Raw genomic sequence first — 23,276 nt, forward strand, 5'->3', positions numbered from 1 at the left:
AAGAAAAAGAAAAAGAAAAAAGGAACACAAAGTATCAAAGGCATTGGCCCAGAAATATAAAACATAACTACTGAAGCAGGGCAGCGCCCTTTCAGGACGGATGGATGTATACATACAGTTGTTCTGGCACATAACAAACGAGTGTCTCCCACGAGACGGACACCAGATCATCGGACAGGCTGGCCTTTGTCAGCCCAGAAGCCCACGTGTGACGCCACAGAAGACGCCCGTCCCGTCACCACATCTGCAGCAATAACACCAGGAGGGAGATCTCGACAGAGGGCATCTACGGCTTTAAAGTCACCTTCTCCTGCCTGAGTTCCCCATAAATCCAGGGACTGGTTTGTAGCAAATTGATAAACTGAATTTCTTGAGAAAGGATCAAATGAATCAAGGGAGAATTAATGAGATTTTTCCCACAAACCTTTAAGAACAGTGGGCTTGCTCTCTGCGCCTGGTCAATCTCACTGTGGAGCTTGTTAAAATTAATTACATAATTGAGCACTCACGCTGCTTCCAGCTGCCGGGAGGCCCCTGGAGGAAGAGGGAGGAAGGCAGAGTCTAGTCTGAAAGAGCCATGATTGGGCAAATGCTTCATCCCTGGGCATCAGGAGCCACTTGTCCCCACCTGGGCAAGCCCGCCCGCTGGGTCCCTTCCTGAGAGGAAAACTCGGCGGAAATGATCCCAATAGTCCGTAATCACTTTGGGATTGTGGCAGAGCGTCCGGTATGCATGAGGCCCCCGGGGTCACATCTCAGGGGACAGGTCAGAGGGCAGTCTGGGTGGCCGACAGTGAGGGGGAGAGTGCAGCCACTCCTGGGTGGGGAACGTCCCAGAACCGTTACAGCAGCCCCATCCCTTCCTCTCAAATGCCCCAGCCTGGACACCGACTCCTCTCCCACTGCACTGGTCAGTGCTAGCGAAGAGTGGGGTCGCTGGGAAATGCTGCACCCCCTTCTCCCACCGGCACTGGGCCTGGGGGCGGGGTGGGCACAACTGCCGGCGGCCTCGCGGGACATACCGGCTGCCAGGGGGTTGAAGCATGCGGACACTGGGTCGCTTCCCTCCCTGTCCCCAGCCCAGCTGGAGCTTCAACTGCGAGACAAGGCCTTCCTTCAGGGAGCAGGTGCCCACCCAACACCTACATCTGCGTTTCCTCTGAAACCTGACTCGACACCCATTTGAAAGCCCAATGCCCTTTTTTTTTTTTTTAAAGATTTTATTTATTTATTTGACAGAGACAGAGATAGCGAGAGCAGGAACACAAGCAGCGGGAGTGGGAGACGGAGAGCAGGCTTCCTGCCGAGCAGGGAGCCCCATGCGGGGCTCAATCCCAGGACCCTGGGATCATGACCTGAGCCGAAGGCAGACGCTTAATGACTGAGCCACCCAGGCACCCCCAAGCCCAATGCCCTTTAACAACGTCTTCTTCTGAGCGCTGACCTCTGCCCCCACAAGCTCTTGGGCAGACACCTCTCTCACCCCAGTGAGTGGGCAAGCTTCTGAGGAGGCTGTGATTTTCAGGCCAAGACCCTGATAAGAACTGCTTAGATAAGAATACCAATTTCTGTCTGGATCCAGGTTAAACCTAAAATGAAAAGACAAATAATAACCTCACACAACTATCAAGGTGTCTGCCAATAAAATGTCTCAGAAAAGCCCTGCTTCTGGGTCTTTTCTGTGGGACCAAACAAAAGATATGAAGATATGTTCTGACCTGCATCCCAGCTCTTCATCTATAGCCCTCTCCTCAGAGTGACGCCCTCAGTGACCCTCCCTCCCCCCAGGTGACCCATCCCCCTCAGGTGACCCCCCCCAGATGACACCCCCCCCAGGTGATCCTCCCACCTCAGGTGACCTCCTCCCCCAGGTAACCCATCCCTGCCACGTGACCCTTTCTCACCTTCAATCCCTTTCCCTAGTCTGGTGCCCAGAAGCAGGTCTAATGCTAAGATGGGTTTCCCAGGTGTTGGGGAGCATCGAGGGAGAAGCCTGAGAGAAGGTGATCTCTGGCCTCTGCATTTTGACAGAAGATCACAGTCTCTCAGCGGCCCATGCCATCCACCCAGGGCTGGTTTCCCTCAGTGTTCCACCATTTGCCTACATGTCAAGGTGCCATGAACAAGGGGCTTTCATTTTTTGAGACCTCTGGGAACCCTCTAAGTGTGGCAAGCAATAGGGCAAGCCCATGGTCCAGGGACAGTCACACCAGAGGAAAAACAAAACCAATTTCTCTCCCTTCTCTTCCCCCAACTAACCAACACCGGGAAACAAACGCGTGAACTCCATTTTCGCCAGGTCACTGGGCGTGGGGGCACGTTTCCAGTAAGAGGAACCCCCCAACCCCGTTCTCAGGTGCACGTTCTAAGCCCATGCACTAAACCCATGGGAATCTTCCAGATGAACTGCGAGCAGACAGCTGAGCTGAGCATGTGCAACAGATACCTTGTGATATACTCAGTCTGCTTAAAATGAATGTGTTACGCCAAAAGCAAGCTGGGTGGGGAGCCACGGGAAAAGGCGGCACGCGTGAAGTTGAAGCTGCTGGAATTGCCAGAAGAAAACACCGCCGTGATCTGACTCTTCTCCCTCCCCATCACCCATCACCAGAACATTTAAGTGAGGAATTGTGATTCTACCACAATTCTGATGGAAGCTGCATGATTGTCCAACATCCTGAGATATGGCTCCTGAAAGAGCAAGGCTCCACAGAAAACAGTACGCAGCACATTCCACCCCCTGGGACACGGAAAGCAAGCCACCTTCGTATTCCGCCCCGTCCCTGGGGTTACATACAACCCTGCGGTGACAAAGGGCCCACGAACACACAGGGCCGGTCCCCACGCGCAGAGAGACACACATGGGCTCCGCCTAAGTCCACACTGCAAAGGAGTGGAACCTGAGCTGACAAGGTTTCGGCTTAGGCGAATCAGGGGATTTAGATTGTTCGCTCGGTTCTCTCTAAATTCAGCCCTATGGTCACACAGTGAAACAGCCCAGTGATGACAGAGACTCTTCCTCTGCAGTTGGCAGGCTGAGCAATTCGGCAGCGGTAGCACCTTAAGGAAACTATTAACAAGACGTGTATTTTTCAGTAGTCATGGAAACTTGTGACCATGGGACGCGGGACTGGCTCAGCCAGTTAAGCATCTGACTCTTGATCTCAGCTCAGTCTTGATCTCAGGGTCGTGAGTTCGAGCGCGTTTGGTTCCGTGCTGGGCATGGAGCCCACTTTAAATAAACAAACAACAAACTAAACTTGTGACCTATAATTCATTTTTATAATCATTTAACCCTCTGTGATTTTCCCAGCAGACAGAAATACTAAAACCTCCTTTTGTTCCTAAATTATTAGGTTTTCAAAGCTGTATTATAGTTGGTATTAAAATGAAGATGGCAGGGCTAGGACCAACCTCAAATGCTGCGTTGGGCGAGACAGATCAAAGTGATGGCAGCGCAGGGAAATTATTCATTATTATTACCACACGCATCCCTTTCACTTCCTTCTCCAGATATGGAACCAGAACGACCCAATTTCTAATAGCCTTTACAGTGCGGGCAGAAGTATCTGCCATCTTCTTCCTCTAATTCACACCCACCAACCAACCTTATTCATGCTCACTTTGAAAAGCGGCAAGTTTTACTTGGCAAAGTCACTGATCCTACAGCAGGGAGGACGGCTCTGCGTGAGAAAGAGCTTGCCCAGCAGGCCCTCTCCCCTTCATGTCCCGGCCACAGCTCAGCCCTATATTCATCCAAGGACACACATGTCTTACTGCGGGTATGACGTGGGGCCAACACAGTTGTGACCAAGTGATGTGTTCTTACATTCCCTGGTCTCCAGCTTTAAAATTTTCTAAAACAAAAACTCAAATGTGTGTGATTTAGAGGATGGCCGGGAGGTGACGGAGGCGACAGCAGGTGAGAAACAGGCTGAAAAGTCAGCTAGGGGCAGTTTCTCTAGGTGGCTGTTTCACAGGTGGCCGTGGTGCAGCTACCAGTCTGTGGAGGGAGGACCTCCCTGGCCACCGGTCCTCACCTGTGTCCCTGCCTGGACTCGGGAGCATCCAGGTGACCTCAGAACATGGCCATGAGCATTGCAAAGCTTGGGGAGAAAGGAGGGAGGCGACAGGCAGATGATGTGCTTCCCCTCTGCTCCCGTCTTTGGCGTGCACATCACAGAGAAAGGCTAGCCCACTGCTTACATTAAATCCTACTGCCTACAAAATGCCAGGAATAGGGGTGCTCGGCACACGTGTGCTACATTAATTGGCGACCAAAGGCTGTTGAGAGGCAGACAGGAACCAAGAGAACCCCCTTTTCTCAGGGTCAGCCCTGCAGAAAAATATACGGCTCCCATGTGGACTCACAATGAAGTCGCACGCATATCTTTGAATTTTATTTTTTCTTCCTTAAAAGGGAAACTTAGATATAAACTACTGCTTAGTTGTAAGAATGTTCATTACTGTCTGCTGAACATGCAGACATAGTAAGTTTATTTAATGAATTGTTTCATTTGCTTAGAACATGGAAGAACCACCACTCTGGATCACTGCAGAACTTACAGACAGAACCACCCAGCAGTGTGCTAAGCACTGAAATGAACCAGTAAACAGACACTGGAGGGAAGCTTCCTCTCTCCCAGGAAGCAGGGCCCTGCAGTCCAGATCAGGCACTTACGGGCACCCCGAGCACACCCTTTGGTCTATGTCAGTCTTATCACACCTGTGAAGTACTGCTTCAGGACACTTGCTAAGAGTAACACCAAGAGCAAACTTAGTTGGGGGTCCAGAAATACTTTCAGTAGATTGTCTCTCTGTGTTCAACCTCAGCAGCGTGCAGCAGAAAGTTCCGGAACAGTCCCACCATGCAGACCCCAGCCTTGCTGTGGAGGAACGTTCCCCTCCATTCTCTCTCCCCCATACATGAAGGCAAAACACAACACTGTACCAATGAGATACACACTGGGAAGGCTGCATGCCATTTAAATATTTTAAATTATATGTTTTTAATATGTATTGTAGAAGTCTTAGGTGACTTCTTTTCCCATTGAAAAAACAGCAAAAAAAAAAAAATTTACAATGAAATATAAATTTTCTTCCTATCCCACTCAACCAATCTACAGATTGCTGCCCACTGATTCTTGGCACCCTTCAGAACATCTTCCCAGAGGACACACACACACTGGTCACACACGGCGGGGGGGGGGGGGGGGGGGGGCGCTCATCTTGCTTCTTTTTACTCCTTGTTTATTCCACCACCGCCAGGCCTGAGTTCTCATGCGCTCAATTCTCAGTAACATCCAAAATTTGTAAACTTTGAGTTTTTGCCAGTTGAGTAGCTGATCTTCCATATTTCATGTGGCTTCAATTTAATTTCTCCAATTTAATAATTAGGGAGAACACCATCTTGTATATTTCTCAATCATCTGGATTTTCTCCTTAGAATGTCCTGTTAAAACATTATGCTAATTTTTCTTGTCTCTGTCTTTTCTTAATGGTTTGTTAGGATTCTTTATATATATTTTGAGTATAAGACTTCTTGGTGGTAAGTGTTAAAAATGTCTTCTCCTGGGGCACCTGGGTGGCTAAGTCGGTTAAGTGTACAACTCTGGATTTCAGCCCAGGTCATGACCTCAGGGTCATGAGATGGAGCCCTGGTAGGGTCCCGTGCTGAGCGTGGAATCTGCTTAAGATTCTCTCTCTCTCTCTCTCTCTCTCTCTCTCTCCCTCCCTCTGCCCCTCCGTCTCCTCCCTCTCTCTCTCTCTCAAAAATAATTAATTAATTTTAAAAATGTCTTCTCCCATTCTGTTACTTGTTTTTTAACTCTCTTTTTAGTGTCTTTTTAATTAAGAAATGTTCTTGATTTTAACGTAGTTGAAATTATCCATCCTTTCCTTTGTGGTTAGTGCTTTTTATGTACTATTTCAAAATCTTTTTCTACTAAGGTCACAAAATCATTGTATTTGCATCTAAAAATCTTTATTGTTTTGGGGTGCCTGGGTGGCTCAGTTGTTAAGCGTCTGCCTTAGGCTTGGGTCATGATCCCAGGACCCTGGGATCAAGCCCCACGTTGAGCTCCCTGCTTGGTGGGAGGCCTGCTTCTCCATCTCCCACTCCCCCTGCTTGTGTTCCCTCTCTCACTGTGTCTCTCTCTGTCAAATAAATAAATAAATCTTTTAAAAAAATAAAATAAAAAAATAAAAATCTTTATTGTTTTGCCTTTCACACTTAAGTGTATAGGACTTGACTTTTCTAAAAGAAATTAGATCCAATTTCATTTTTTTCTAATACGGATCCCAGCTGTTCTGCATCTTTGTTTTTCATTCAAAATGTCTTGAGGTCTTTCTAAATCAACACATATACAGTTCCATATTCGGGGTGAACCATAATTTGAAGGATATTTAGGATGTTCGTGGTTTTTCTATTACAATGTTCCAAAGAATCATTTTACATTTGATTCTTTACACATACACTTAAGCATATTCATCACGTAATTCTGTAGGAGTGGGGCTGGTGAGTTAAAAGTATGTGTATTTTAAATTTTCATAGATGTCTCTTCTATCTTGCTTAAAAGATTTATTCCTTCTCAAAATTATTAAAAATTCCCCCAAGTTCCTTCTAGTACTTATAAAATCCCATTATACTTTAAATCTTTGAACCATCTGGATTTTATTTTGGGGTAAGGAGTTTGGGAGGGACTCAGCTCTGTATTTTCCAAATGTCTGGCCAGTTGTCCCCAAATCATTACTGAATAATACATCTTTTCCCCCACTGATTTAAAATGTCATCATTATCATATACTAAATACGCATATGCATTCAGGTCTATTTCTAGACTTTCTATTCTTTTCCTTCAATCTGTCTGCCTATTTACGATCACAACCACTCAGGTTTGAATACCCCATCATCATAAAGCACTGCGGCGTGGGATGGTCAGTCAACACCCAACAAACAACATCTCGGTTTCATCACTTTCCTGTTCAGCCTCATATGTACTTCTCAACATGAACTTTAAAACTAGTTTGCTTAATTCCAAGAGAATTTTTTAATGTTTTATTGTAATTGCTTAAACATAAAGGTAATTCTGAGAGAACTGACATAATACAATATTAGACCTTCCGACCCAGAAACACTGTATTGCCAATTATCCAACTGTCCTCATACCCCTCAGAGGAGATTTTGGATTTGTCCGTGAGTCTACCTCCTCCACATGGCTCTTCAGCCCTTCTCCACTGTGCTTCCCTCTATGGCCACAGACTTTCTACCCACTTATTTCACTGTCTTTTTAAAGATAATTTCTCTGGGTATAGAATTTTAGGTTGGCAGTTATTTTCTTTCAGTTCTTTAAAGATAGCATTCCATTATCTTCTGGCTGCCCCTACCTATTGAAGTCAGCTCTCAACGGCATAAAGAATCACCCCCAAAACCCACGGACTTCAAACGACCATCATGTGAGCAGGAGAGGCCCCTAGTGTCAGGACCAGCACCTCTGTTATTCCCTCCTCACCAGACTAGCCAAGCTAAGCCAGGAGGTGAGCCCAGAATAAGACAGTGGGCAAGGAATGCCATCCATCACACAAGGTTACTCAGCAATAGGCATGTGTGCAGGTAAAAAGGGAGATATGGGACAGTAATGCAATCTCTCCCATGCAGTCTTATAACCTAGGAGGTTATGTGCCTCTTCTGTTTTTAGGCCTTATTTTTAAATTTTCATTTTCAACAATTTTTCTATACCATTCCCGTGTGTGCGCGTGTGTGTATGTGTGTGTGTGCGTGTATGTGTGTGTGTGCGCACACGCATGTGTGTTCTTCTTATGGCTCATAATGCTTGAATTTTTGCTTGATGTCTCTCACTCATCTTGGAAAACTATTAGTCTTTATCCCTTCAAACTTGCTTCTCCCCATTCTCTGTCTCCTCCCCTTTGTGGACTTCAATCCACACTATGTTACCTCCTTACAATGTCCATGTCTCTCTCTCTATTTTTTTCCATGTTTTCCTCTCTCTGGATATGGTCTCTGACCTACTTCCCATTCACTTCCACTTTGTCTAATCTGCTATTAAACCCATAGGTTGCATTCCTAAATCCATGTAGTGCATTCTTCAGTGCTAGAATTTCCATGGGTTTTTTTTTTATATATTGTACTTCTCTGAAATTCTCCACTTATCAACTGTTGTTTTGAATATATTAATCACCATTATTTCCGTGTCAAAGCCTGATGACTTCAATACCTGGATCACCTCTGCATCTGTCTCTGCTATCTGCCTGTTCTCTCTTGGTCCTGTCACTTAACAGGCATGGCAATTTTGACCACATGCTGATATTGTGTGTGAAAAAGGAAGAGGCTCAAGCTGATATCTTACCCCATAAAGAGTTCTTCTTCAACTTCTGGCAGTCAGCAGTGCAGGGTAGATTACCCGAGCCTGCTGTGGCCAGGCTGGAGATGGGGTTACCTACCTCCTGCTTAGGTAGTCCCAGCCCTCCAGAGGTCCTGACTAAAAGCCTAGGATGTCCTCCAGAGTTTTCACACCTTGAAAGACCCTGAATGACCACTCTGAAACCCCCAGCAGCTGCTTCCTCCTTTGCCATCCCTCTGCCAGTATTGATTATTGATTCGCAAATGCAACGGTGCTGGGTCACCTGAACTGGTTCCCCTTCCTGCAACCTTGGCTATCTTTGTACCTCTCTGGTATCTCCCACGGGTAATTTTCTGCTGTTTATCCAGCTTTTCTATTAGCTTTAGAGTAAAACTGGTCTGTTGCAAGCTGGTCACCATACTCAGAAGCAGAATTCCCTCAGCAGAGTTTGAGAGGGTATTCCATACATGACATACATTCTTCAGATTATTTCCAGATGGTTTAAGCATCTCCCATTATGTATTCTGTTGGTTGTTGGTATATAGGAAAGCTCATTTCTCCATTAAATGTGTAACCAGTCACCCCACCAAATACTGTCAGTAGTTATTCAATGGGTTCATTTAGGTTTTCCAGGTATATAGCCTGGAAATATATTACCTGTAAATAATGATCATATTGTCTCTTCCTTTGGGTTTTATACCTCTTATATTTTTCACATTTATTTTATTTGCTAATACAGTGGTCTCAATCCCAGAGATTCTGTTTCCATTGACCTGGGGCAGAATGGCGACAATGGAAGCTCTTAAAAGCTCCCAGATGATGCCCAGCATCAAGGGTGAGAACCCTGGCTTGGCACTGCCAAAGCTATGCTAAATAACAGCTGACAGCTAATAGTCATGTGTGCACACATGTATGCATGTACGAATGCTGAAACCCATGTCATTATGCTGGCTTCTAACACTTGCTCTATCAAGCTCTCCACCTGCCTATAAAACTTCTCATGTTAAGGAATTTTCCATCTATTCCTACTTTATTAAGAATCTTTATCAAAAAATAGATGTTGAATTTTCTCAAATCTTTTTGTAAATAAATACCTGTATTTCTCCTTTAACCCATCAATATGGTAAACTGTATTAACTTCTTACTATTGAGTCATTCTTTATTCTTGGAATGAGGCCCTAGTTGGTCCTGACGTGGTATTCTTTTAATGTGCTACTGGATTACATTAGTTGATATTTTATGTAGGAATTGTATGAGAGTATTTGAGTGGCACGGTGCTGTGTCTTCTGAATGTGTGCTAATTTTACAGCTTGTACATCAATGCTATCTTTGCAAGAGAGGATTGGAAAGGTTTGTGTGTGTGTGTCTATGCTCCAGAGCTGTCTAATTATCTCTGGATTAATCAATTCTTTGGAAGTTCTACTGGAAGGTGACATTTTTATAAACAATGTTCCCATAATCAACTTGTTCTACACATTTCATTTCTTCTCAAGTGAATACTGATGGGCGGACAGCATACCTAACACGGCCCTACTGACGATGGAGGTTTGTCTGGACACCGCAGTTGAGGTCCATGAAAGCCGTACTACAAACACTGAGTTAATGCTTGCCTAGAACTTCTCTCTAGAGCTCACTCTCCTCCTCCCTATCCTTAACTCTTTAAGCCTGAGCTTTCTTCTTCCCCCATAAGGTGGAGTTAGCAGAGTGTTTTCCCATCATTTTTATTCAGAAGCCTAGCACTGATACTTGTTCAACAAAAGTCTCCTCACAAAATGGTGAATGAGGGGCACCCGGGTGGCTCAGTCAGTTAAGCGTCCTACTCGTGATTTTGGCTCAGGTCGTGATCTCTGGGTCCCGGGGTTGAGCCCCATATTGGGCTCTCTGCTCAGCGGGCAGTCTGCTTGAGATTCTCTCTCTCCCTCTCCCTCTGCCCCTCCCCTGGCATGTGCACGCACATGCTCTCTCTCCCTCTCTCTCTCAAATAAATAAATTTTTTAAAAAATGGTCAATGAATGACTTTTCCAGTTAAAGGGAATTGTGATTTTCCCATTCATTTTAGGGCCCAAAACTACTCGGTTAAAGGTTATATTTAGAAAGATCATGAAATAACATGGGAAAATATTTATTACATAATTTCAAGACAGAATTCTAATAACAACTATGCTTATAAATGCATAAAACATGTCCAAGTGTGGGAAAAATACTAGGGGAAAAAAAAGGTCAAAAGTAATAATGGTTGTATGAAGTGATAGAACCATGAATCCCTTGTCTTCTTTTTGCTCTTCTGCACTTTCCAATTTTTTCTTTAATGAAGTACATTATTTTTAGAATGGAAAAACAAATAAGGTTTCCATAAAACTCTGCCCTTTGGATTTTGCCAGCCAGCACCTTCTGCTCAAAACAAGCCGTGCCAACAAGACACTGTACCAACACTGAAGCCCTCCGAGAGTCATTGTGCTTCCGCACCTGACAGCGATGAAGCAGCCCAGGGACATGCTGGCCCTAGCTGCCACCACTTCATTAGCAAACACCTTATTCTGCAGGTGCAGGATGGCCATCTGTCTTATACACCAGTGGAAAGGGAGTCTGTCTTAGGGTAAATGGAAATGAATGAAAAAACAAAGTACATTTTTGTTATGAAACTTTGTGATCTTAAAAAATCAGTTATAATTTGAGAACAGGATTATGTAGGAAAAAAATCACTCTTGAATGACTTCCAATAATTATTAATCTGTATTACACTTTTTTACCTGTTTCTGCAAATAGGAATATCTGTGGGGATTTTTAACTGTTTGTTTGGGTCCCGTCTCCACTCAAGTATCCAGCCTTCTCCCGTGCCATCCTCACTGTCAAAGACAACGTTCAGAAAATAATCTTCACAAGAGATATAGCACTTACGTAATTACACTTAATCTCAGCTAATGCCGTGCTTTGACTTGTGGGTTCTCCACGTGAAGCTGGATAACCAAGACCTGAGAGCACTACTTACACCTACTATTCTTAGGAGTCAGTGTGGACTTGTAAATGAATTGGTTCAATTGTTTTTCCCAGGATGTTCATGCAGACCCAGGCAGGGATGCTGCGTTAACCCCACTAAGCCCAGGCATGAGGGCCGGTGAAGTTTCCGGGGTTTGTTAGCAGGACTCAAGGGCAGACACCGCAAAGCATGGTGCCTTACATGTGGGGGGACAGCAACAGTTCTGTTTCTCCATAGGCGCATGAAATGGTGAGAGTTGTTTTGTCCCCCGAAAAGTAGCTATGAAATCCTGGAGTAGGGCTCAGTGAGAGAGTGTGAGCAGACTGGCCCGTGGGGTCAAGGGCACTTTGCCCACTTCTAGGAATGCAAGGACTCGCAGCAGACAACGGGAGGCGGGCATGAGAAATGGTAAGCGTCAGACCCAGAGCAACTCCTACCGTGTGCAGCGCAAATCCTTTCCACTGCAGAGGTGGCACGGCCGACCTGTGGTCAGCTCCACGGGCAGGACAAGGGAGCTGGGCGTCCTTGCCCTTCGCAGCCTGGTCCTGGCCACAGCCCCCTGCACTGCAGCTGAAGTTCCTGCCACTCACAGACTGTAACAGGAGCCACCCAGCAGCCGCTGTGGGAGGAGGGCTCAAGGTGGCCCCGTGCCAGCAGGCTGGAGCCTGAGTTCTCAGAAGAAACCCTCTGGGAGTGGGACTTGATGAACAGATGGTATGAGTAAGGTCCGGAGGGGACGAGGATAGAGACTTTTTTTTTTTTAAGATTTTATTTATTTGACAGAGAGAGAGAGCACAAGCAGGAGAAGTGGGAGAGGGAGAAGCAGACTCCGAGTGGAGCAAGGAGCCTGACACGGGGCTCGATCCCAGGACCCTGGGATCACGACCTGAGCTGAAGGCAGACGCTTAATGACCCAGGCGCCCCGAGGATAGAGACTCTTGGGAAAAAGTGACCAGGAGCTTAGAAAACAAAAACTAAGAAAAGGGCCCAAGTACACCAACCCAAAGTGGCATGATTGGGGGCAACTGTGAAGTCAAAATGGAGATTATGTGAACTGGACAAAGCCCCTCTCCTCTAGGGCACAGGGCAATCAGAGACTCCCACTCAGCTTCTTAACAAGCACTGTTTTCACAGCCACGATGTTGGAAAACTGCCTAAGATCAACCTGCAGCCAGAGCTACAGAACGGATGTTCGGATCTGAACACTGAAGGGAAATTCTGGCGCACAGGGCCTGGAACTGGGTGGGGGAGAAGTGATGGGAGGGCCCTGGCACTGTGCCAGGCAATGATAAAGCTGCGGCCAGGTCAGCAGAGGCTCCACAGAGAAGACCAGGGGACCCATAGGAAACAGGACGGAGTGTGAGGTCAACAGAACAGTCGAGCGGTGCTCCCAGGGCTGGGGGGCCTGGGGAGGGGAAGTCAGGGTCTGTTGCTTTTATAACCTCACATGGACTGAACACTTAAAACCACTTACACGCATGACTCTGGTCAAACTAGCTGAGCGAAAGTTCACAGCAACTTGTGTCATAAACACAAAATAAATACTAATCGTTGAGCAACATCTGCTTTGCACCAGCTTTGTGGTGGGTGGTTGTAGACACGGGGCAACATCAGACAGCGAGACAGGCAAGACCCTGCACCCCTGCCGTCCACCTTCCAGCCGGCAGACAGACCAGTAACTAACATCCAGACTGCTCACAGATGCTACAGACGGAGGAGCGGCAGAGAGGCTGCGGAGGGGGGCGGCTCGTGCAGGCTCGCCGAGAAGCCGCCTACCAAGAGGGGAAGGCGGGTGGTGACGGGCCTCGGGGGACTCATGTCCTGCTTACAGAAAAAACAGTAACACCCAAATGTATGGAAACGGTTCCTTGAACGCGCCGATACACGGATCAGGAACAACGTGTCCTCTGCTCCCAGGAGGGGAGTTTCCTAGAGTCAGTCAGAGCCCCTGCACCCCACAGGACCCAGGGCCTCCGTGCATCCCCAGTTTGTACAAGCCCTCGAGGTCCAGGCAGGTACCAGTAAAGCTGACAGCACGCTGACAGCGACACAGATGCTGTCCCACAAGCGGACACAGGTCAAACGGGGAACCGGGAGCGACAACCAGCAACAGCCCCCAGCTCTGCAGTCTGCGTCGTGGCACCGCGGGTGCTCCAGGGAAATCAAAGGCCCGGTGCGGAGTGCGTGTGCGGGAGGAGGCTACAGACCAGGACCAGAGGTAAAAAGCCCCCAAAAGTCTCTAAATGTGTAAATATGTAAAACTGTGCTAAACCACTAAAAAGTCCTGGCCACCAGAACTATGATCACTTCTGTGATAAACCTGAGTATGCAGAGCAGCTGAGACGAAACTACACGGGGAAGGGAAATAAACATGTCCATCTGGTAAGAAACTGAAGCAAAACACGTAAGTTGAGTCACATTCTTAAAGTTGTTTGCGACAAGAATGGTTTTGGTGTATACCTCAGGTTGATATGTTAGAAATAAATAATTTTGTTTATTGAGCCACAATTTACCAAGGAAATAATTAAGGAACAAATCCTTCTATTGGTTCATATCTATGTCTTTATTCCATCTGTCTATTTACAGACCCACCGTGGACACCTGAAGCCAACCTGTGCCCAGGCAGCTCACCATCTCTGGGAGAGGTGCCCGCCTCCGGTGCCCCTGACTTCACGTAAGGGCACGGTCCTCAGCAGCCACTGCCCAGAGTCCCTCAGACCCCAGGGGGTGCTCCCTGCACCCTTCCTTTCCGACACATTTCAATACCAATCAGATCAGGTCACCCTAGGCTTTGAAAGCTCCCAACCTTGACAGGGTACTGGAAGTAATGAGTCCACGTGTATTTTTTCAAACTGATTTAAATTTGATAACAAAGAAAAAGATTCCTCAGTCCACCAAAGGCTGAAAATAGCTGACAGAAACCCCAGAGTCCTCCAGCTTTTTCTGAGAAGGACCAGGGAGCAGACGATTTTGGCTGAGTGGGCCGTGTGCTGTCTGAGCCCTCATACCTGCAGAGCTGCCCTGCAGTGTGACCGGATGGGTGTGGCGCTGTGCCAATAAACCTTTATTGACAAAACGGCCAGTGAGCTGCACTTTGCAGACTTGGCATGAAAGTACTAACTAGAACTCCTTTGGTGTCAAGGCTCAGACCCTGGCTCTCATCCCTCACAGTGAAAAGTCCTGCAACCCGGCTTCCCACACTGCAGGACCCTCACTGCCCCTCCCAACGCGCATCATCTTTCTCTTTGCCGGTTCCCAGGAACAGGGGGGAAGCACGGCTCCGCGCAGAGACTCTCGGGCACCCACCACCCAGAGCCCAGCCTGGGCCAGCCAGCTCTGCTGAGATGCTCTGGAGACAAAATCACTGCACCTGCAGCTGCCCCGGGAACCACGTGGCTGGGAACAGCAGTACGTGCCCACACCATGACACGGTTGTCTTTAGAACTTTTGTCTTCAACCACAAAATACTGACACATTTCCTCCCCCGTGCAGGGTGCTCCCCGGAGAGCGGACGACAGGCCAGCACAGGCACAGAAGCTCCTGGGGCAAGAAGCTCCACGTGAGTGACTACAACACACTGTGCCCGGGCCTCCTGCCCGCCCTTGCCCCCACCCATGAGACGTACAAGCTGGCCGTCCTCTGGCTTGCAGACCAGGGCAGCCCGCTCCCCGAGGCCGCCCTGTGGCAACCTGCCACCCTCACTGACCCACAGCAACACGCAGTAGGCACCGTACTTATCTCTTATTTACACCTGGACCATTGTTCACTCAAAGAGTGTTTGGTGAGTAGCAAACGAACAGGGGAAAATGAGTGAATCAAATGTCAAAGATGACAAACCTATTTATCTTTATCTTTAGCCACAGGAGAAGTATGGCTACATGTCAGATCATCATAACGAAATGCATGAACAGACCCCATTACTGTCAATGTATTAAAAACCGAAAAGCATAGATACTTCGTGCATGAATATATTACACGAGGCCTTCCCACACGGTGAGCACTCACACTTCCGATATTTTATCACATCAGCCTAATCTAGCCCTATTTGCAGCGGGTAATGAACGCAGTCCCCACTCCCTCCCTCTGTTAACTGCTGTGTTCAGAGCCCACTTTGGGAAAACACAGAAGACAGCTGGTTAATCTCCATTCCCTTCTAGGTCCCCTCACTGCCACCTCCACCAGCTGCCTTGGAGAGATCCACAACATTCTGGAAAAACAAAACACACTACACTATGACTAGGGCAACCAGCATGGTGGCAGCAAATTTTAAGTTTTTCTGTGAAAATTTTCAAACACACACAGAAGTAGAGTGGACAATATGATGCATGTTCCTGCAGCCATTGACCAAGTGCAGTAATCATTCTTCCTGCCCCCAGCCCACTTCTGGGAGGAGCTGGAGTAAGTTAAAGAAAAGCTAATACACCTACACATCTCTAACAGATGAGGACTTTGAAAGATAAAATTACAAACCCAATACCACATCTAGCAAAACGAACAACAGTTCTTTATACATAAATTTCTAACACCCAATCACTGTTAAATTTTCCCCAATTGGGGCGTCTGGGTGGCTCAGATGGTTAAGCATCTGCCTTCAGCTCAGGTCATGATCCTGGGGTCCTGGGATCAAACCCCGCATTGGGATCCTTCCTCAGTGGGGAGCCTGCTTCTCCCTCTCCCCTCCCCCTGCTTGTGTTTCCTCTCTCACTGTCTCTGGCAAATAAATAAATAAAACCTTTTAAAAAAATGGGGCGCCTGGGTGGCTCAGTCATTATGCGTCTGCCTTCAGCTCAGGTCATGATCCCAGGGTCCTGGGATCAAGCCCCACATCGGGCTCCCTGCTCCGTGGGAGGCCTTCTCCCTCTCCTGCTCCCCCTGCTTGTGTTCCCTCTCTCGCTGTGTCTCTCTCTGTCAAATAAATAAAATCTTTAAAAAATGAAAAATTTTCCCCAACTGACTTTTTAAAATGTCATCTTGGGGCACCTGGTTGACTTAGTGAGTTAAGGGTCCGACTCTTGATTTCAGCTCAGGTCATGATCTCAAGGTCGTGAGATGGAGCCCAGCCTCAGGCTCAGCGCTCAACGGGGAGTCTGCTTGGGATTCTCTCTCCCTCTGCCCCTCCCCCCACTCACGTGCACGAGTTGTCACGCTCTAAAATAAATAAATAAACAAAATCTTTTTAAAAATAAAAAATTATTAAAAATAAAAAAATAAAAATGTCATCTTACAGTTGAATTGTTTGACTTGAGAACCAGACAAGGTCCATACATCTTATATACTGGATGGACTCAATAATATTTATTGTTTCAATAGGACCAGACGAACTGTAACTGGTTGATGATGAGTTTTCTGAATCCTTTCTCAGAATCTTCACTTCGTAAAATCCTCCTTATCTGACTGCAAAAATTCTAGGCTGTCCATCAAAAAGAATAAGATCTTGCCATTTGCAATGACGTGGATGGAACTGGAGGGTATTATGCTGAGCGAAATAAGTCAAACAGAGAAAGACATGTATCATATGACCTCACTGATATGAGGAATTCTTAATCTCAGGAAACAAACTGAGGGTTGCTGGAGTGGGGGGTGGGGTGGGAGGGATGGGGTGACTGGGTGATGGACACTGGGGAGGGTATGTGTTCTGGTAAGCGCTGTGAACTGTGCAAGACTGTTGAATCTCAGATCTGTACCTCTGAAACAAATAATGCAATATATGTTAAGAAAGAAAAAAAGAAGAAGAAGATAGCAGGAGGGGAAGAAGGAAGGGGGGGAAATCGGAGGGGGAGAAGAACCATGAGAGACGATGGACTCTGAAAAACAAACTGAGGGTTCTAGAGGGGAGGGGGGTGGGAGGATGGGTTAGCCTGGTGATGGGTATTGAGGAGGGCACGTTCTGCACGGAGCACTGGGTGTTATGCACAAACAATGAATCATGGATCACTACATCAAAAACTAATGATGTAATGTATGGGGATTAACATAACAATAAAAAAAATTAAAAAAAAAAAAATTCTAGGCTGTCATTTCTTCCTGATTCTGCTTCCCACCTAACTCTGGCGGAGCATCTCTGGAATCACCAATGAAGGAAACCCTTGCCGCCTCAGCAGCTCTAGTGGGATTCCTCCTACAGGAGATCCCACCCACATCAGCCCAGACAAACATCGCTGGCCTTGAAAGGAAAGATGCCAGAACGGGTGGAGTCGGGTGGGGGCCCACACGCAGCCCTGCACCTAGCACGCGGCGACGGACAGCCACTCCAAAACCTCCCTTCTCCAACGAGTTAAATCTGGCCTCCCAGGAAAGTATGGTAAAAACAGAATCACATTTTGAATCTTTGGAGTATATCATTCACATCCTGAATTCTCTCAGCAAGGTCAAAACTTCACGTCTGTGACTAAATTTCTTCCATTTGGAAATATTCCAATTCTCCTCCAAGTCTGCATGGATGGATTTTTACATCTTTTCTTCAGTTGTAGAAACTGGGAGTTCGAAGAAGTGGTTGAGAAGTGGGGTGCGTGGCTCTGGGGGAAGGTTAATTCTCTCGCAGGCACTCGCGTTCAGCTGTGAGTCCACCTCCAGCCACGGAATGAAGCACCCTCAGTGCACACCCTGCCGGCAACGCCCCACCAGGGCACGTCAGCCTGCTCCCCCCGCTGCGGCCGGTACCACGGCACGCCTCTCCCCGCAGGCCCAGCGGTGCTCAAGCACAACTCCCAGGCCAGAAATGGCTCACAAGGGAACCTGCGGTGCCCGGCCTCATCCCCAATTCCGATCTAATTGACCAGGGTGTGGCCTGATACTAAGATTTCCAAAAGCCCCTGGCACACATGCCACCCCACACTGGTCCCCAGGGTGAATGCGGGAGCCACAGCGGTGCCTAGCAGCTCATCCTCTCATCCTATGCTCCCAACAGCCCTGCAACACCCCCACCTTCCAGGTGAGGAAACGGAGGCTCGGAGAGCCTAACGGGCTGGCAGACTTGGGATTCAAGCCCAGATGGGCCTGACTTTTGAGCCTAGGCCCAGAGAACACCAGCCATGCCAGCTCCCCATTGCCCCCCAGATGGGGGTATGCTCCCCGAGCCTCTCATCCCAGCAGTGGGCTCATGTTTGCCTGGCATGAGGTGAATCCAGAACACATCACCATCAACTAGCTGGTGGCGCTGCGCTTAGCTCTCAGAGCTGCAAGAAAGCTGCACCACGTTCAAAGGCAGGCTATGCTCACAGCTCGGAGAGGATGAGGAGGCATGTGTGGGAGGGGAGCACTGGCTAGAAAATGAGGAGGGGGTAGGCAAAAGACAGCAGCACCCGTGACGACACGGAGCAAGGCCATCACCTGGCAACACTGGGGCCTCGGCCTGGCTGCCCGGTGCTGGACTCACTGCACATTTGAGGCGACAAGGACTCTGGAGACCACACATGCTAATGTCTCCACTTTCCAGGGAAAACACTGAGGACAGACAGAGGAAGATGACTTGCCTGAGGTGCCCATGGACACAGCAGCATATGGGAGGGAACCCGGAGCCCCCTGCAGCCCTGGGATGCCTGGCTCTGAGCTGTCCCTGCCTGTCTGGTCCACACAATCCCGCCAAGACCACCCACTGCTTAGTCAGACTGCTGTTGCTTCTCTTTCTCCCACTGTCCACACGCAAAGGACTCACAGAAACCCTGCGGCTGGGATCCCCAGGACCCCTGCGGTAAATGAAGAAGTCCAGCTGCCCATCGGCCCTCCTCCAACTACAGCAGGCTGTCCCTGCCGTGGTCCTGGGTCTCCCAGCATTTCTCCTTCACAGAACACCAATGAGGAAAATGAACTCCAGGGGCACGGGGCCTCCCCTAACAAACCAGGTCAGACTCATCCCAGGTTACCAATCCAGGCCCTTCCTCTTGCAGAAGAGCATAAGAAGGTGTCTGTCTACACATCTACCTGTCTACACATGAAGGTTCATCAGTACAAATATGAGCCGTGCAGGGGCGCCTGGGTGGCTCAGTCGTTAAGCATCTGCCTTCGGCTCAGGTCATGATCCCAGGACTCTGGGATCAAGCCCCTCATCCGGCTCCCTGCTCAGTAGGGAGCCTGCTTCTCCCTCTCCCACTCCCCCTGCTTGTGTTCCCTCTCTCGCTATGTCTCTCTCTGTCAAATAAATAAAATCTTAAAAAAAAAAAAAAATATGAGCCGTGCAATTCTCCGACACTGGTCCTGGAAGGTCCCTGGAGACGTCCGGGCACCACCCCCAGCTCCCTCACCCAGTGGTGCTTCTGATAGCGATGCTCCACCCTCCGGTCCCAAGGCTGGTTAAGAACACTGAGAACAGTACCCGCAGCACTTCTGAGGGCAGAGTACCTCAGACTGGAAGGCATCAGAGAGAGGGGCAGGCTCCCTGTGTAGGCTAGCAGTGAAGGGAGAGAGAAAACCCACCACTCCCCACGGAGTCGGTCAGGAAGAAGCCCCTTGCAGAGATCACAGACCAAGTTCCTCGTACCCAGGACACGCTGCCAAGAAACAACAGTATTTCATACAAGAAGTGTACGCCAAGGTCATGCAGCTTCACTTAAGGTCAGAAGATCACCTTGTAAAAATGCAGAGAGGAAACCACAAATTTCCAAATTCCCAGGTTTTGATAACTTTTTTTCTGGTTATATGAGCAATAAAATCTTATGGCATAAAATTGGAATATGCAGAGACGCATGAACAAAAAAAATCATTATAGACGCATTTTCTTCTAATGTTTTTCTCTGCATAATTGCTTATTTTTAGACATAGTTGAGTTCACTCTGTAGCCTCGGTCCGCCCCCCTGCCTTTTCTATCAGACGTTGGCATTCCACTGTGAACATTTCCTGAGCCACTAAACTTCCTCATGACCATCTCTGGAGGCTGCTGGTACCACACTGATGTGACCAGTCCCTGCTGGTACTGGTCACATACGTGGTTTTAGTTTTTCCACATTATAAAGAAAGCTGTTAAACATCTTTTTTTTTTTTTTTTTAAGATTTTTTATTTATTTATCTGAGAGAGAGAATGGGAGACAGAGAGCATGAGAGGGGGAGGATCAGAGGGAGAAGCAGACTCCCCGCTGAGCAGGGAGTCCGATGCGGGACTCGATCCCGGGACTCCAGGATCATGACCTGAGCCGAAGGCAGTTGCTTAACCAACTGAGCCACCCAGGCGCCCGAAAGCTGTTAAACATCTTTACACATCAGTACTCATCTCCGTATTTAAAAGCATTTCTTTAGGATAGATTACTCCAATCTGAGTTCCTGAGTCTAAAGAGTAGTAGCATATTTAGAACTTTCAAGAGAAATAACTAATTCTCTCATTAGTAGCATATGAGAGTTCTAGCTTACTAAAATACCAAGCATCTGAGTGAAAATCTTTCCTAACTTCGTAGAACAGCTACAGAGTTTCAAATGTGCATTTCTCCTCAGATTTATGATGCATCGGTGGTTCCCCTACTTGACTCATTCACACCCTTTGCTACTCTCCTTTCTGCATCCACACAGCAGGTCCTGACCAGGACCACCTTCCCCAAACCTAAATCACAACTCTCCCCATATTTCTGCAAACATAAAGCAAATTGTTAGGCTCTTCCCGAAGGTGCTTGGATGAGCTTGTTTACCACCTCTCAAAAGTGATGCAGACCTTCACACATGGCAGCCAATGCTCTTACCAGAACCTGTCACAAGACCTCCAATCCCCTCACAGCAGGCACTTCCAGACCATGTCCCTCAGTATGTAAGTAGATAACTGGAAGCCCAAGAGTCCAGGTGTCATCACCATCATCAACATTACCGTCATCGGAATCAATATCATCACCATCATCACCATCATGGCCATCAACGTTGTCACCATCATCACGGTCATCATCATCACCATCACTGTCATCATCATCCACCACCATCACCAATATCACCATCACCATCCTTATCATCTCCACCACCATCACCAATATCACCATCACCATTCTTATTATCTCCACCACCATCACCAATATCACCATCACCATCCTTATCATCTCCACCACCATTATCACCATCGTGGCCATCATCATTGTCATCATTATCGCCATTATCAGTAGAGTTACTATGCCATTTATTAAATATCACCTGCATGCCAGGTTCTATGCTAGACCGTTTATGCTCATTTTCACTGAACCTTCAGATAAAGAGTATTATCCCCATTTTTGACCTAAGGAAGCTGAAGTTCCGAGAGGTTAAGTCACTTGCTTAGGATAACACAGCTACTTAGAAAGGCTGTAGAACAGCCCAGATTACAGACAGGTACAAATCCTGATTCCAGCACTAATTAGTAGTGTGATCATGGGCCTCCTCTCCTATCACGGGGCGACACTGAGAGTGCCCACCTCAGAAAACTTTTGTGAAGAGACACAGCGGCATCTCTGCAGCCTTCAGTTTCCTCCTCTTCCCTGAGCCTGTCTTGATTCTCACTGATGCCATTTCTGTCCGTCCCCTCCTTACTCTCTGTATCTTTTCTTGTTCTCCTTTCATGTAGCTTCCCTTGCTCCATCTCACATGCAAGTCCTTTGTGTGCTGCTTTATCCCTCCATTAGAGGGATGCTCACTGTAGGCACTTACTGTTATAACAGTTTTACCTAACGTTCACTGAGTGTCCAGTATTTGCCACATACATACTCAACATTTTACTTGCAATACCCCACTTCACCGTTATACAAGGAAAATGTTATTATACTCACTCTACAGACAAGCAAACTGGGGCTTAGAAAGAGTCAGTACTTGTGAGTCCCCAGGAGATTTGGTTCTCAGTCTTGTCTGACTGACTCCCATAGCACATGGTAATTACCATGTCCATTATATGTCTCTGCCCCAGACACTGCCCTAAACATATGTGTCCAACAGCCTCCAGAACATGCTCATTAAGAGCTGGCTACATGCCAGGCATGTGCTAAACTTAGGCAGACGCTCTCTGACCTCCTGAGCCTACAGCATAGAGAGACCCCGATCATGTGTGCTCAGTTGCTCAGCCTGGAAATACACCTTCAGGCCTTGAACCCAGATCCTGCCCCTTGTTGCCCAGTGGTCTTCCCATTGCAAGATGCATCCCTATAGTGATAAAAAGGACCCCCGTACAGCAAACACAGAGTTTATCTCCTCACTTTTCATGGCATATGTTTAAGTCATCGGCCTGCATAACTTAGGTAATTCTACCGCCAAAGACCTTGTAGGCCCCGGATCAGGCCTTGCTGTTATGTTGTATTAGATCATGTTATGGCCAGCTGTTCACACTCCTGCTTTCCCCACTACCCTATCCTCTTTCTAGCTGACAAAATATCAGGCTTACAAGCAGCCAATCTAAGATGAAACTGGAATTTTGTGGCATATGAAATCTCCTACAAATTGTAGAACACCATGCAGGTATCAGTAACAATTGCTAGCTTTTTCATAGTCTTCCTGTGTATTGGGCTAATATCCTTAATAACAGAATACTGCCACTCAATTAGACTAGGGTTATTTATTTACCTAAGACAGTTTTGCATTGTAATCTGCAATTTGTTAAATGGTAAGTTAGTCATCTGCATTGATTTGTGTGTCCACAGGGAAATATCGTTGATGCAAATGATGTTCTTGCTAACAAACCATAGAAATCATAATGAGGAGACTGAATTCCCCTCCATACCTTTGGCTTCACTGCACAAAACACAGCGGGCATTTTAGTGCAGAGCTCATGGAATTTTTAGGGCCGGAAGGTTTCTTTTTCTTTTTTTTTTTTTAATTGGCAGATTTCTTAAAGATCGTGTGGCCCAGTGCTTCTCAACTCTAACTGCAGGGAGCTTAAAAAAAGAAGAAAGGAAGAAAAGAAAGCAAGCTGATGCCCGGGCCCCACTCCCCAGAGAGTCTGATTCAAGTCTGCCAGGCAATGTCTGAGCACCGGTATTATTTAAAAGCTTCCAGGTATTTCTAATGGGCAAC

At 47.3% G+C, this 23,276-nt stretch overlaps 1 protein-coding gene and 1 long non-coding RNA gene across 7 annotated transcripts in view; one reads left to right on the forward strand and one right to left on the reverse strand.

Annotated features, from left to right (window-relative positions):
• PTPRN2 (protein tyrosine phosphatase receptor type N2) overlaps positions 1 to 23,276 on the reverse strand; it is an 822,826-nt gene that overhangs the window by 685,743 nt on the left and 113,807 nt on the right. The gene's annotated exons all lie outside the window — the stretch shown is intronic.
• Positions 13,188 to 16,091, forward strand: LOC144379691 (uncharacterized). The gene is made up of 3 exons (XR_013443030.1): positions 13,188 to 13,554; positions 13,923 to 14,010; positions 14,596 to 16,091. It is a non-coding gene; the product is annotated as an uncharacterized LOC144379691 (long non-coding RNA).

The sequence above is a fragment of the Halichoerus grypus genome, chromosome 12, assembly GCF_964656455.1.
Source record: "Halichoerus grypus chromosome 12, mHalGry1.hap1.1, whole genome shotgun sequence".
Lineage (NCBI taxonomy): Eukaryota > Metazoa > Chordata > Mammalia > Carnivora > Phocidae > Halichoerus > Halichoerus grypus.